Below are 12,682 nucleotides of genomic sequence, written 5' to 3'. Positions count from 1 at the left end.
TTTACACTGTTTAATTGTTTTTCAATAAATCTAGCTAAATCTCTAAAGAAAATGCTGTGTAACAGAAAAGTGAAAATGTTTCATGTGAAAATGTCAAAATGAAAAGTTTCCACTTTTTCTAATTTTATTTCCTCAAAATAATTTGACAATTCAACCCAAATTGAGGAATAATTTTGGTCAACTCAAAACTTCATTTTTGTGTGTGAATAAATAATTCATCCAAAAAAAAATTCTAACCAGTTCTCATCAGATCCTCAGCTGGCATCAATCAACTTCGCCCCATTGGTATCAATAGACCAGATACACAACTGGTATCAATCACTGTAGCTAAACTAATGTCAAAGTAGCAATGCCAGCTTACATTAAATGAAAATTGAGCCTCATATTGTCACATTCTGCTTTCAGAGATGTCGGTAACTTCCAGATCTGCTATCCTGCAGTTGCTATTTTGAATGTAGAATTCTTATTGACATCAATGGATGGTCAGTGTGGTCAGATGTTTGGCTGTGTGTGTGCATTCTCCCTGTGTGCTGTCCCAGCTCTGCGCAGACAGACAGCACAGAAGTCCTTGAGCAAACTGCCCAATGACTACAAGAACCATTATGGTACGAAGGCACCAGGCCAGTTTATTGTTGACAAAGCACAGTAATAGCACCTGACATACTTTACGAGGATACTAAGACATGTATGCCCATGACAACGGATGCAGCTCAGTCAGTGGTGGGACTTTCCATTCCCCCATCTGAGATACATCTTTATACTCCGATACAAACAAGTTACATACTGTCATCCTGACCTTATCTTTTAGGAAGAATCAGTGTATTTCTGTTATTCTTGGGGAATGGTTTTGCACCATCCTTGATATTGGAATGTTCTGGTACCCCTTGATATCGGAATGTGTTTGCATCAGTACTCTGTACTTAGCACGTATTAAAAATGTGTATTTTTGCAATATCCGCCAAGTTCTTGCCAAATTCTGTGAGCAGGTCCTGCCTCATATCAGGCCTCTATACAAAGGCTCTATACAAAGGCTTATGTCTCAGGCTTTTTTTCTACTACAGTCAGTACCTGCACAGAGAGGTCTAGTTCAGTTGATTGCACTGAGAAGTAACACAAGCAAGGATTTTTAAATCATTTCCCCCCATCCTTTGATTTCTTCATGCTGGTGGAAATCCAGAAGAACTCTATTAAACCTTGCGAAGATAGCCAGGTATCTTAGAAAAAATACTCACTTTGTGGTGATTTTGCAAAGCCTGGCTAACAAGCTGAACTGAAAAGTCATTTGATTGGAAAGGAATTGATGAAGAACATCTATCTATCTATCTATCTATCTATCTATCTATGATGTTTCTCTGTTGGTTAGGGTATGAACTCTTCCTATTTTAACAAAGTTAAGATCAGATTCTGACCTCCTTCAAAATGCAAGTGTTTAAATAAGGGAAGATTATTTCATTGGTGCACACAATGCCATTGGGCCTTGATTTCCACAGATGTTTGCAATCTTTCTTGATAGTGGTGTAATTAAAATCTTCACACAAGAACTAGTTCTTGAGGAACATTTCTGAGAGGTTTGCTTGTTATCCCATGAGGTCCTGTAGGTTAATCAACTCACATCTCTATCTTCATGTATTTTTCTGTTCTGTGGTTATGATTTTCAAATGGGAACAAGGGTGGAAAGACAATGGGATTTGGGAACTTAGCTCCCATATGCACTTTGGAAAATCCCAGCCTAAAGCCCTGAGCCAAAATCGTTCTGTTGGCTCCATGGGACCTCCAGAAGGAGAAAGAGGAGCGTCCATGTACCAGCAATGGAGATACAGGTGAGCAATCGTTTCCATGTTCTCTCTACAGGTACTAATGTGGAGAGTGGACTAGATGACCCATCTGAGGGAAGGGAGCAGAAGGCGACTCCACCAATTGGAAGGCAAAAGATGCACTGTCCTAGGGATGGGGGTTCCACGACCACCACTCCCAAGAGGAGGAGGAGGGTGGTGGTGGTCGGGGACTCCCTCCTCAGGGGGACTGAGTCATCTATCTGCCGCCCCGACCGGGAAAACTGAGAGGTCTGCTGCTTTCCAGGAGCTAGGATACACGATCTGACGGAGAGACTGCCGAGACTCATCAAGCCCTCGGATCGCTACCCCTTCCTGCTTCTCCACGTGGGCACCAATGATACTGCCAAGAATGACCTTGAGCAGATCAGTGCAGACTACATGGCTCTGGGAAGAAGGATAAAGGAGTTTGAGGCACAAGTGGTGTTCTCGTCCATCCTCCCTGTGCAAGGAAAAGGCCTGGGTAGAGACAGTCGAATCATGGAAGTCAACGAATGGCTACACAGGTGGTGTCAGAGAGAAGGCTTTGGATTCTTCGACCATGGGATGCTGTTCCAAGAAGGAGTGCTAGGCAGAGATGGACTCCACCTAACGAAGAGAGGAAAGAGCATCTTCGCCAGCAGGCTGGCTAACCTAGTGAGGAGGGCTTTAAACTAGGTTCACCGGGGGAAGGAGACCAAAGCCCTGAGGTAAGTGGAGAAATGGGATCCTGGGAGGAAGCACAAGCAGGAGAGCACAAGAGGGGAGAACTCCTGTCTCATACTGAGAAAGAAGGATGATCGATGAGTTATCTTAAGTGCCTATACACAAATGCAAGAAGCCTGGGAAACAAGCAGGGAGAACTGGAAGTCCTGGCACAGTCAGGGAACTATGATGCGATTGGAATAACAGAGACTTGGTGGGATAACTCACATGACTGGAGTACTGTCATGGATGGATATAAACTGTTCAGGAAGGACAGGCAGGGCAGAAAAGGTGGGGGAGTTGCGTTGTATGTAAGAGAGGAGTATGACTGCTCAGAGCTCCAGTATGAAATTGCAGAAAAACCTGAGAGTCTCTGGATAAAGTTGAGAAGTGTGAGCAACAAGGGTGATGTCGTTGTCGGAGAATGCTATAGACCACCAGACCAGGGGGATGAGGTGGACGAGGCTTTCTTCTGGCAATTAGCAGAAGTTGCTAGATCGCAGGCCCTGGTTCTCATGGGAGACTTTAATCACCCTGATATCTGCTGGGAGAGCAATACAGCGGTGCACAGACAATCCAGGAAGTTTTTGGAAAGTGTAGGGGACAATTTCCTGGTGCAAGTGCTGGAGGAACCAACTAGAGGCAGAGCTTTTCTTGACCTGCTGCTCACAAACAGGGAAGAATTAGTAGGGGAAGCAAAAGTGGATGGGAACCTGGGAGGCAGTGACCATGAGATGGTCGAATTCAGGATCCTGACACAAGGAAGAAAGGAGAGCAGCAGAATACAAACCCTGGACTTCAGAAAAGCAGACTTTGACTCCCTCAGAGAACAGATGGGCAGGATCCCCTGGGAGAATAACATGAAGGGCAAAGGGATCCAGGAGAGCTGGCTGTATTTTAAAGAATCCTTATTGCGGTTGCAGGAACAAACCATCCCAATGTGTAGAAAGAATAGTAAATATGGCAGGCGACCAGCTTGGCTAAACAGTGAAATCCTTGCTGATTTTAAACGCAAAAAAGAAGCTTACAAGAAGTGGAAGATTGGACAAATGACCAGGGAGGAGTATAAAAATATTGCTCAGGCATGCAGGAGTGAAATCAGGAAGGCCAAATCACACTTGGAGTTGCAGCTAGCAAGAGATGTTAAGAGTAACAAGAAGGGTTTCTTCAGGTATGTTAGCAACAAGAAGAAAGTCAAGGAAAGTGTGGGCCCCTTACTGAATGAGGGAGGCAACCTAGTGACCGAGGATGTGGAAAAAGCTAATGTACTCAATGATTTTTTTGCCTCTGTCTTCACGAACAAGGTCAGCTCCCAGACTGCTGCACTGGGCAGCACAGTATGGGGAGAAGGTGATCAGCCCTCTGTGGAGAAAGAAGTGGTTCGGGACTATTTAGAAAAACTGGACGTGCACAAGTCCATGGGGCCGGATACTAAAGGAGTTGGCGGATGAGATTGCAGAGCCATTAGCCATTATTTTTGAAAACTCATGGCGATCGGGGGAGGTTCCGGATGACTGGAAAAAGGCTAATATAGTGCCCATCTTTAAAAAAGGGAAGAAGGAGGATCTGGGGAACTACAGGCCAGTCCCTGGAAAAATCATGGAGCAGGTCCTCAAGGAATCAATTATGAAACACTTAGAGGAGAGGAAAGTGATCAGGAACAGTCAGCATGGATTCACCAAGGGGAAGTCGTGCCTGACTAACCTAATTGCCTTCTATGATGAGATAACTGGCTCTGTGGATGAGGGGAAAGCAGTGGATGTGTTATTCCTTGACTTTAGCAAAGCTTTTGATACTGTCTCCCACAGTATTCTTGCCGCCAAATTAAAGAAGTATGGGCTGGATGAATGGACTGTAAGGTGGATAGAAAGCTGGCTAGATCATCGGGCTCAACGGGTAGTGATCAATGGCTCCATGTCTAGTCGGCAGCCGGTTTCAAGCGGAGTGCCCCAAGGGTCGGTTCTGGGGCCGGTTTTGTTTAATATCTTTATTAATGATCTGGAGGATGGTGTGGACTGCACTCTCAGCAAGTTTGCAGATGACACTAAACTGGGAGGCGTGGTAGATCCACTGGAGGGTAGGGATCGAATAAAGAGGGACCTAGAAAAATTAGAGGATTGGGCAAAAAAAAAAACAGATGAGGTTCAACAAGGACAAGTGCAGAGTCCTGCACTTAGGACGGAAGAATCCTATGCACTGCTACAGACTAGGGACCGAATGGCTAGGTAGCAGTTCTGCAGAAAAGGACCTAGGGGTCACAGTGGATGAGAAGCTGGATATGAGTCAACAGTGTGGCCTTGTTGCCAAGAAGGCTAACGGCATTTTGGGCTGTATAAGTAGGGGCATTGCCAGCAGATCGAGGAACGTGATCATTCCCCTCTATTTGACACTGGTGAGGCCTCATCTGGAGTACTGTGTCCAGTTTTGGGCCCCACACTACAAGAAGGATGTGGTAAAATTGGAAAGAGTCCAGCGGAGGGCAACAAAAATGATTAGGGGTCTGGAGCACATGACTTATGAGGAGAGGCTGAGGGAACTGGGATTGTTTAGTCTTCAGAAGAGAAGAATGAGGGGGGATTTGATAGCTGCTTTCAACTACTTGAGGGGTGTTCCAAAGAGGATGGAGCTCGGCTGTTCTCAGTGGTGGCAGATGACAGAACAAGGAGCAATGGTCTCAAGTTGCAGTGGGGGAAGTCTACGTTGTATATTAGGAAACACTATTTCACTAGGAGGGTGGTGAAGCACTGGAATGCGTTACCTAGGAAGGTGGTGGAATCTCCTTCCTTGGAGGTTTTTAAGGCTCGGCTTGACAAAGCCCTGGCTGGGATGATTTAGTTGGGAATTGGTCCTGCTTTGAGCAGGTGGTTGGACTAGATGACCTCCTGAGGTCCCTTCCAACCCTGATATTCTATGATTCTATGATTCTATAATGGCCTTTGGCACAGGCTCAAAATTCCTGAAGAATTTTGCATTCTTGTCTACCCTTTGGCCTGGATCCTCAGCTGGTATAAACTGTTATAACTCCATTGACTTCAGTGGAACTATGGTGATTTACACCGGCTCAAAATCTAACTTTCAAACCACTTCCTGTGAAACCTCCACTCTTAATATTTGGATGGCTTCCAGTAGAAAGCTGGTCAAATACTGCAAAAGAATGTTTGCGGACACTTGTCTGAATTCTAAATCGGTGCTTTGCCTTGGGGTAAAGTTTTCAAAAGCGCCTCAGAGTAAAATTCTGAAAGTTAACTAAGTGACTTAGGTGCCTAAGTCCCATCTGACTTAGGAACAGATTTTCCAAGGTGTTTTGACACCTAAATATTCAGAGAGATCTAGGGCTAGATTTGTAAAGGTATGTAGGCACCTTATGGGATCTTCCAAAGCATATATGCACCTATAACTCATCGAGTTCAATGGGTCTAACTCCCATTAACTTTAGTGGTTGAGGGTAGTCAAAGAACAAAGAACAGAGACAACATCCCCCTGTTCCTGACAACCCACGCATACTCTGATTAAGATGGAATTCTCAGCTGGCTGCTTTACAGCCAGATTCTATCCATGTTTCCCAGCACAAGGGCATTTTGGCTCCTAATTCCCCTAGACACTTTGGAAAACCACAGACTAACTTTTCTCAAACGTGGAATCGCTGTTATTAAAATTGTTTACTTTTGTGGAATCTCACTAATAATATGTACAGGTGTTTGGGGTTTTTTTGGAACAATAGATTGTTCTTTGTTTTATTTTAGCTTTTTGTTGTCTTTTACTGTTAAGGTTTTTTAAATTTTTTTTTAAATAAATGACTTGCCACAATATAAGGGAAAACAAATGACACAATAATCAATTTTGTTTACAATGTAATAATAACAATGGGCTGTGTCCAACTATACAAAAGCCTGGAAAGTAGATTTAAATTAGACCTCAAAACTACGAACAAGATCAATTAAAAGACAAACCAGTATGGGAATATGTATAGGAAACATCACATTAAAACTCTGTTGAATGATAAGGGATGACAGTGCGCCCATCAAAATTAATAAATGAGGTTGCTCTCAACTCTGGGTCTTGGTTTGCATATAAGGGTGCTCTCCATATGTAACTTTAGTAGCTAAACATATTTCAGGACCTGGTGCTCATTACATGGGAAGGATAAATCATCCCACAAGCTAAATAAATGCTCAGCTATGATCTAGTCATGGGATGAGTCCCACAAATTCTAGAGGGTTGTGCACTTTGTTGCTGATGCAGGCCTAGCTGCCTGGTGGTGGGAGGGACAGGAACGCAGTCTCTGTCCCTGAATCTATAGCAATTTTACAGGATTTTGCCACTAAACCTACCTTTGATTTAGCTGCTCCAACCTTAATTGCTTCATAGTTTTCAGATCAACTACAACTTTTCTTGTGGCCGTACCCATATGGCACTGTAGGCCATGGGAGCATTGTGATGTCAGAAGTAGCAAGTCATCACTCACTCACTCCAGCAACCCTAAGCCTAATCAACCCTACTTTGGATTAACTAGAACATCCTGACTGGGCAATGATTTTACTTGAGCCAGGCATAGCATGGGGGCCGCCACACTGCAGATCTCCAGCCACACTCCTACTCAGCCAGTACAGCTCCTGAACTGAAGTAGGCCCTAATATTCAAGGGCTCAACCCCATAATGTAGCCCATTGGGCTAGTTTAGCCTTTATTATATTCAACTATAATGCAAGGAACCTACAGGCCTGTATCCTGTAAGACATTAGCTTAAGCAAATTAGCATAAGTATAGTCAAGTGAAGTAGGCCTGTGACCCTGGGCATAGATAAATGGCCTCACTGTTACCCTTAGATTTTGGGGAACTAAGAATAGCTTGCTCAATAACAGGAGTTGAAACCTAATTGTAATCGGCAGCCATAGGACCATGAAAGTGATAACCACAAATATGCTTGAGGAAGAGGTGACGGCTATGATAATGAGTTAAATGGCATTAATATGTATTAATATATTAACCTATAGGATAAGTGCACCCCAATATTATGAGGGTGAGGAAGTTATATCTGGACATGGATGATTGAGCATTAGCATGAATATTCAATTCTATAATAGGGCAAACCACCATGCGGATGGGGAGCACTTCCCATCATTTGATCTTTCAACTCTATTGTTATCTACCATCAATTTTGGGCACTCAGGAACCTGGACCATTGGACTCATTTGGCATGCCAGGGACAGAGCTGGCTCTTGGTCTCTTATCACCTGGTCCTCAAGGAATGGTGGAAGTATGCAAATCTAAAAGCATATTCAAAGAATGATGCCACAGATATTCCCAATAATGTATTTTTCCTATCTGTTTATGTCGTGTGGAGCTTTTCTGTCTTTCTTACTGATTCTAATGAAAATCTCTAAGGTTATGTTTGCCCTCAGTGTGAGTGTCTTTGCTATACACCTCGAGGTACACTACAAGGCACTGAACTCATTGGTTTTAGTTCTGTGTAGCCTGATTCTGGGACAAGAACTCTTTTACCCCCAGTTCATTAATCAGATCAATTGGCAACCAATACAAATATTATTAACTATTAAAAATAATCAGGCAACAACCTCCACCCAACTCTGTCAGAGCACCTCAGCAGTTTCCTTTGCTGACTATGTAATTAACAGTAGATACATCCATACAGATCCTGTTAAGTGACTTTGAAACCTAACAATTTAGAACCTTCAGCATAAAAAAAATTCCCTTTACTTGTAGCCTGATGAATTGTTGCAATTATAATTTTTTTTTATTATCATACATTCTTTATTTAGGGGGCTACTTAGAGATCATTATGAAAATGAAGTTGGTGAAGCACACACAGAAACTTCATGTGCTTTAGTTAATACAGACAAATAAAACTGAAATACCAATATACATAAGTATAAGGAAAAGTTAAGTATAATAAAGTAGTTTTCTGCATTGTTGATACATTGTGCATACTTATGATTTGTTGGAGACCATTAGAAACAAAGATGGAAGGAAAAGTACCTGGAGATCACCCCAAAAGGAAGGAGCTGGGCTAGGCTTCCTACCCAGTTGTCCCATGTCATCGTCCCTGTGTCCCTTTGTCCCAGCTAGGGATAAATTTGACAAACTTTTGAAACCCTTTTACCATTCCATCCACATATATCTGGGACCATATCTGATCATATCCAGTCTCATATTTGGTATTCTGGGAGATGAATTTTAGGGTTCTGATTGTCCACATGTATTGTCCCAGTTGACCATCATAACATTTCTAACAGTTAACACAACCATTTCTGTCAGCCCCTTTTCCAGTGGTTTTGATACATCAATGCAGTCAGTTCATATTGCAAAAAGTCCCTAAGATGCTACTATCTGTTCCTTTGTGGTTTATTGCTACATATTGCTACACTTTATAACCTTAGATAAAGCTCGTATCATTCTATAACCTTCAGTAAATCATATAATATCTATGTTATCTTATACCATCTACCAACTTCTACTAGGCCTAACTCTAAGCCCTTAACACTTAATACTTAAAACCTAGAGCCAGTCTACTATTAATACATATATTTTGGTTCTTCTGCTTGACAATACAGCTCCAAAACATCCATTATTATTTCTAAAAGCATGCTTAGCAGATATATTATATTTTACCCAAAATTACAAACCCTCCAAGACCAGGTCAGGGGTCAACAGTCTACAACAGTCTATCTCTTCTGTGAAAAAAAAATAGCAGGCTATTATTGTAAATGCGGAGAGATAGAAAGACATCATCTGCACAAAGAAAGTGGATTAGTATTTGAGGTCAGATTTAGGTCTCTGACACCCATTTTAAGACAAAAGGAATTGGTGGTCTTTTGAAATTTTCTGTCTCAGTGCTGTTGCCTACTTTTCTATTATATAAATGATGTTTAAGAATGTTTTGGTCCTTTTGACTTTCTACTAAATCCATCTTGTTGGGAAATGACTTCATATCCCACTCAACACCTTTCCCAAGGTTTCCTTCACCTCTTTGTTTCTTAGAGTGTAAATGAAAGGGTTTAATAATGGAGTTACAATAGTGTTAAAGATGTTGATTGTTTTGTTCAAATCCAATGAGTTCTGTGCAGAAGGCTTGGCATACAGAAAAATGATGGAGCCATACCAGATAGTCACAACAGTGAGATGGGCCAAGCAAGTGGAAAAGGCCTTTTGCCGGCCTTGGGCTGATGGGATTCTCAAGATGGTGGAGATAATGTAAATGTAGGAGATCAGGGTTATTGCACATGAGACCACAATAACGATGATTGAGACAATGAATGTTGCAAGCTCAACAAGGCTGGTGTCAGTGCAGGAGAGTGCTATCCAGGAATCTACATCACAAAGAAAATGATTGATGATGTTAGGGCCACAGAAAGACAACCTAGATATTAGAGATGCCAACACAGAGATAGCCAGGAACCCGCACAGCCAAGAGAGGAGGGCCAGTTGAGCAGAGAAGGTGTTGTTCATAAAGGATGAGTATCTCAATGGATGGCATATGGCCAGATAGCAGTCATAGGCCATGACAGGCAGAAGGAAACATTCTGTGGAGCCCATAGAGAGGAGAAAAAACAATTGCAGGATGCAAATAATGAAAGAAATGGTTTGGCTTGTCCCCAGCATGACATCAATGGCCTTGGGAACATATGCTGTGGTGTACCAGATCTCCAGGAAGGAGAGATTACAGAGAAAGAAATACATGCGGGTGTGGAGCCGTGGGTGAATCCACACTAAGGTTATGATGGACACATTCCCAACAATTGTTAGGATGTACGTTACAGAAAACAAGACAACAAAGTGTGTTTGGAAATACCAAGTGCCAGGAAAGCCCAGGAAGATGAACTCCTGCACGCTGGTTCAGTTTTCTGTTTCTGTACTAGTCACGAAGCCCATCTGCCAAGACAAAAGTGACTGTCGGCAGCAGGCAGATAAAAATGCTGAACACACAGCATTGAACACACAGCATTGTAACACTTTATTCTGTTGTAATGACTGTCAAAGACCTTGTGTAGATGGAGAGTCAGTGCATGGGAAGCTGGGGTGTGAGTCAACAGTACACTATGTGTCAGTGTATGCATTGTTACTGCTCACTAAAAAGTCCTCATTGACCAACTTCTGCTTCAAAGCTCTGTAAATAAAAAAACACTGGGGAACATTTAGTAGGCAAAAGCATGGTCCACACAGACAATTAAGGTATGTCTACACTCTACACATCTTTTGGAGGTGTGTAGGATACATACACATTTCACCCCCCTAGCACAGGCATAAATAGCTGTGTAGACAGTGAGGCGCAGCTTAGGCAAGTAGGGTAAAGAGATGCCTGAACCCTGAGGCTACGTACCCAACAGGTACCCTACACAGCTCTGTATTCATCTAAGCAGTGCTTCTCCCATCAATACTGTTATTGTTAGCAGTGTAGTGTCATACTGCCTGCCTGTGCCTGGAATATTTTGCAGTGGTGGGGAAAGGCTCCAGCAGGGGGAGTTGCCTGAGCCCTCTCATGCTGCCCCTCACTGCTGGTGTCTTTCTTTGTTGCAGAGTAAGTATCATGCAGCAAGGAGCTGCCAGAGCCTTTTCCCACCACAGTGAGGTACTCCTGTAATGGGGAAAGGCTCTGGCAAAGGGGAGACAGCAGGGAAACGCACTGGCATGTCCCCCTGGTAAAGGCTTTCCCCACTACCAAAGCCTTTTACTGCTATGTGTACCTACACACCACAGTGTGGACTCCGCCTCCTCTTCACTGTGGTGCTTAGCTGCATATGCCCAACATGTTGCCGCAAGTGGTGTGCAGTGTAGATGTAGCCACAGTGTCTGCTGTAGATTCACAGCTGAGCTCGCTGCACATTAACTCTCCAGCTGCACAAACCTAAACATGCTATTAACCTTACTTCAAAATAACACAAGATTTGTTTCAACACACACATATTGTTAATCGTCCAGCAATGTTCAGGTGATTGCTAGGTATGCTAAGAAGCATCAACATTCCTGTAAGCTTTATTTATTTTTAAGGATGTTGACATATTAATCAGTCAACTCATCTGCTTTAAACTTTTTAAAATCCCACTAGATGCTGATACACATCTTTAGGTATGTAAATACCTTTGAAAATCTGTCCCTGTGCAACCTAATTCTCATTGAACATCTGTAGGATTTAGGCTCATAAATCACAAAAATTTTATCTGGTCCGGAATCCAATTACTGATAAAAGTGAGAACAAATGGAAAAGACTGACTCTATAGATAGTTAGTTTGGGCACTTGCGTAATTCTGAGTCCATCCTACAAATCGACCAGAGCTGGGACTTAAACGTGATTCTACCATGACCAGGTGACTGCTGAAACCATCTGGATGTTGTGGGGAGGACTCTTGCTCTCCTGTTTTTTATTTCCAACATTTTTGAAAGGTCTCATGTTCTTAAAGTTTGAAACCTTTCTTTCACCCACAAAATGGAATTCTTGTTTTCCAGCGAGTCAAGCTTGAGGCCTTTAGAAAATCCCACCCCAAATTCTCAGAAACAAGGAAGTAACATTTGAAATTAGAAATTATGTTTATTATTTATTGTGTGTCTTCTGGTAGAACATTAAGGTCCCAGCTAGGCGCTGCACAATCATAGCATAGAAGACCACCCCGACTCCAAAAAGCTTACAATCTAAAAGGCAGGACAAACAGAGAGAGACAAAGAACAAATACACAGCTTTCCACAAATACAGTAAAATTGTTTCACCATTTCCCTTCCACATTCCCCTCTTCCACTCACCTCCCTGGGCTCAGCCTTCAGACATACCCTTACAGCCTGGGCTGGTCCAGAACAATAGCTTAATTAGTTAGGAATCATGTTCCAAACACTGCCTGATGCCAAATGCTTAAGGAACAACCTATAACCCACCCTACTACTATGTTATGTCTGCCACATTGTACAAAGAACATTGCTCCCTGAACTGAAACAACCATCAGTTTGTAGAAGAAAGACTCAATGATTGGTAGTTATTGCAGCCTAGTATATTCAAACAGGTCAGAGGCAGTCCATGCAATAGCAGCTAGATGGCTAATTCCTTTATGCTTCTTTGAAAACCCAAGCTGCAATGCCCATCCTGTCCATTTTAATTTGAATGTATTCTTGCACAGATAACACTGCTCTACAGCCAAAATGCTTCTGAAATAAATGTAGTCA

At 42.6% G+C, this 12,682-nt stretch overlaps 1 pseudogene; it reads right to left on the bottom strand.

The window, feature by feature from the left end:
• Positions 1-9,460: 9,460 nt before the first annotated feature.
• LOC113406690 lies at positions 9,461-10,405 on the bottom strand (annotated as a pseudogene).
• Between the last annotated feature and the right edge of the window lie 2,277 nt (positions 10,406-12,682).

Source organism: Terrapene carolina, unplaced genomic scaffold (genome assembly GCF_002925995.2).
Source record: "Terrapene carolina triunguis isolate 2854851 unplaced genomic scaffold, T_m_triunguis-2.0 Scaffold119, whole genome shotgun sequence".
NCBI classification, from domain to species: Eukaryota; Metazoa; Chordata; order Testudines; family Emydidae; genus Terrapene; species Terrapene triunguis.
The sequence above is the reverse complement of the archived record's forward strand: the minus strand, read 5'-3'. Positions and strand labels throughout refer to the sequence as shown.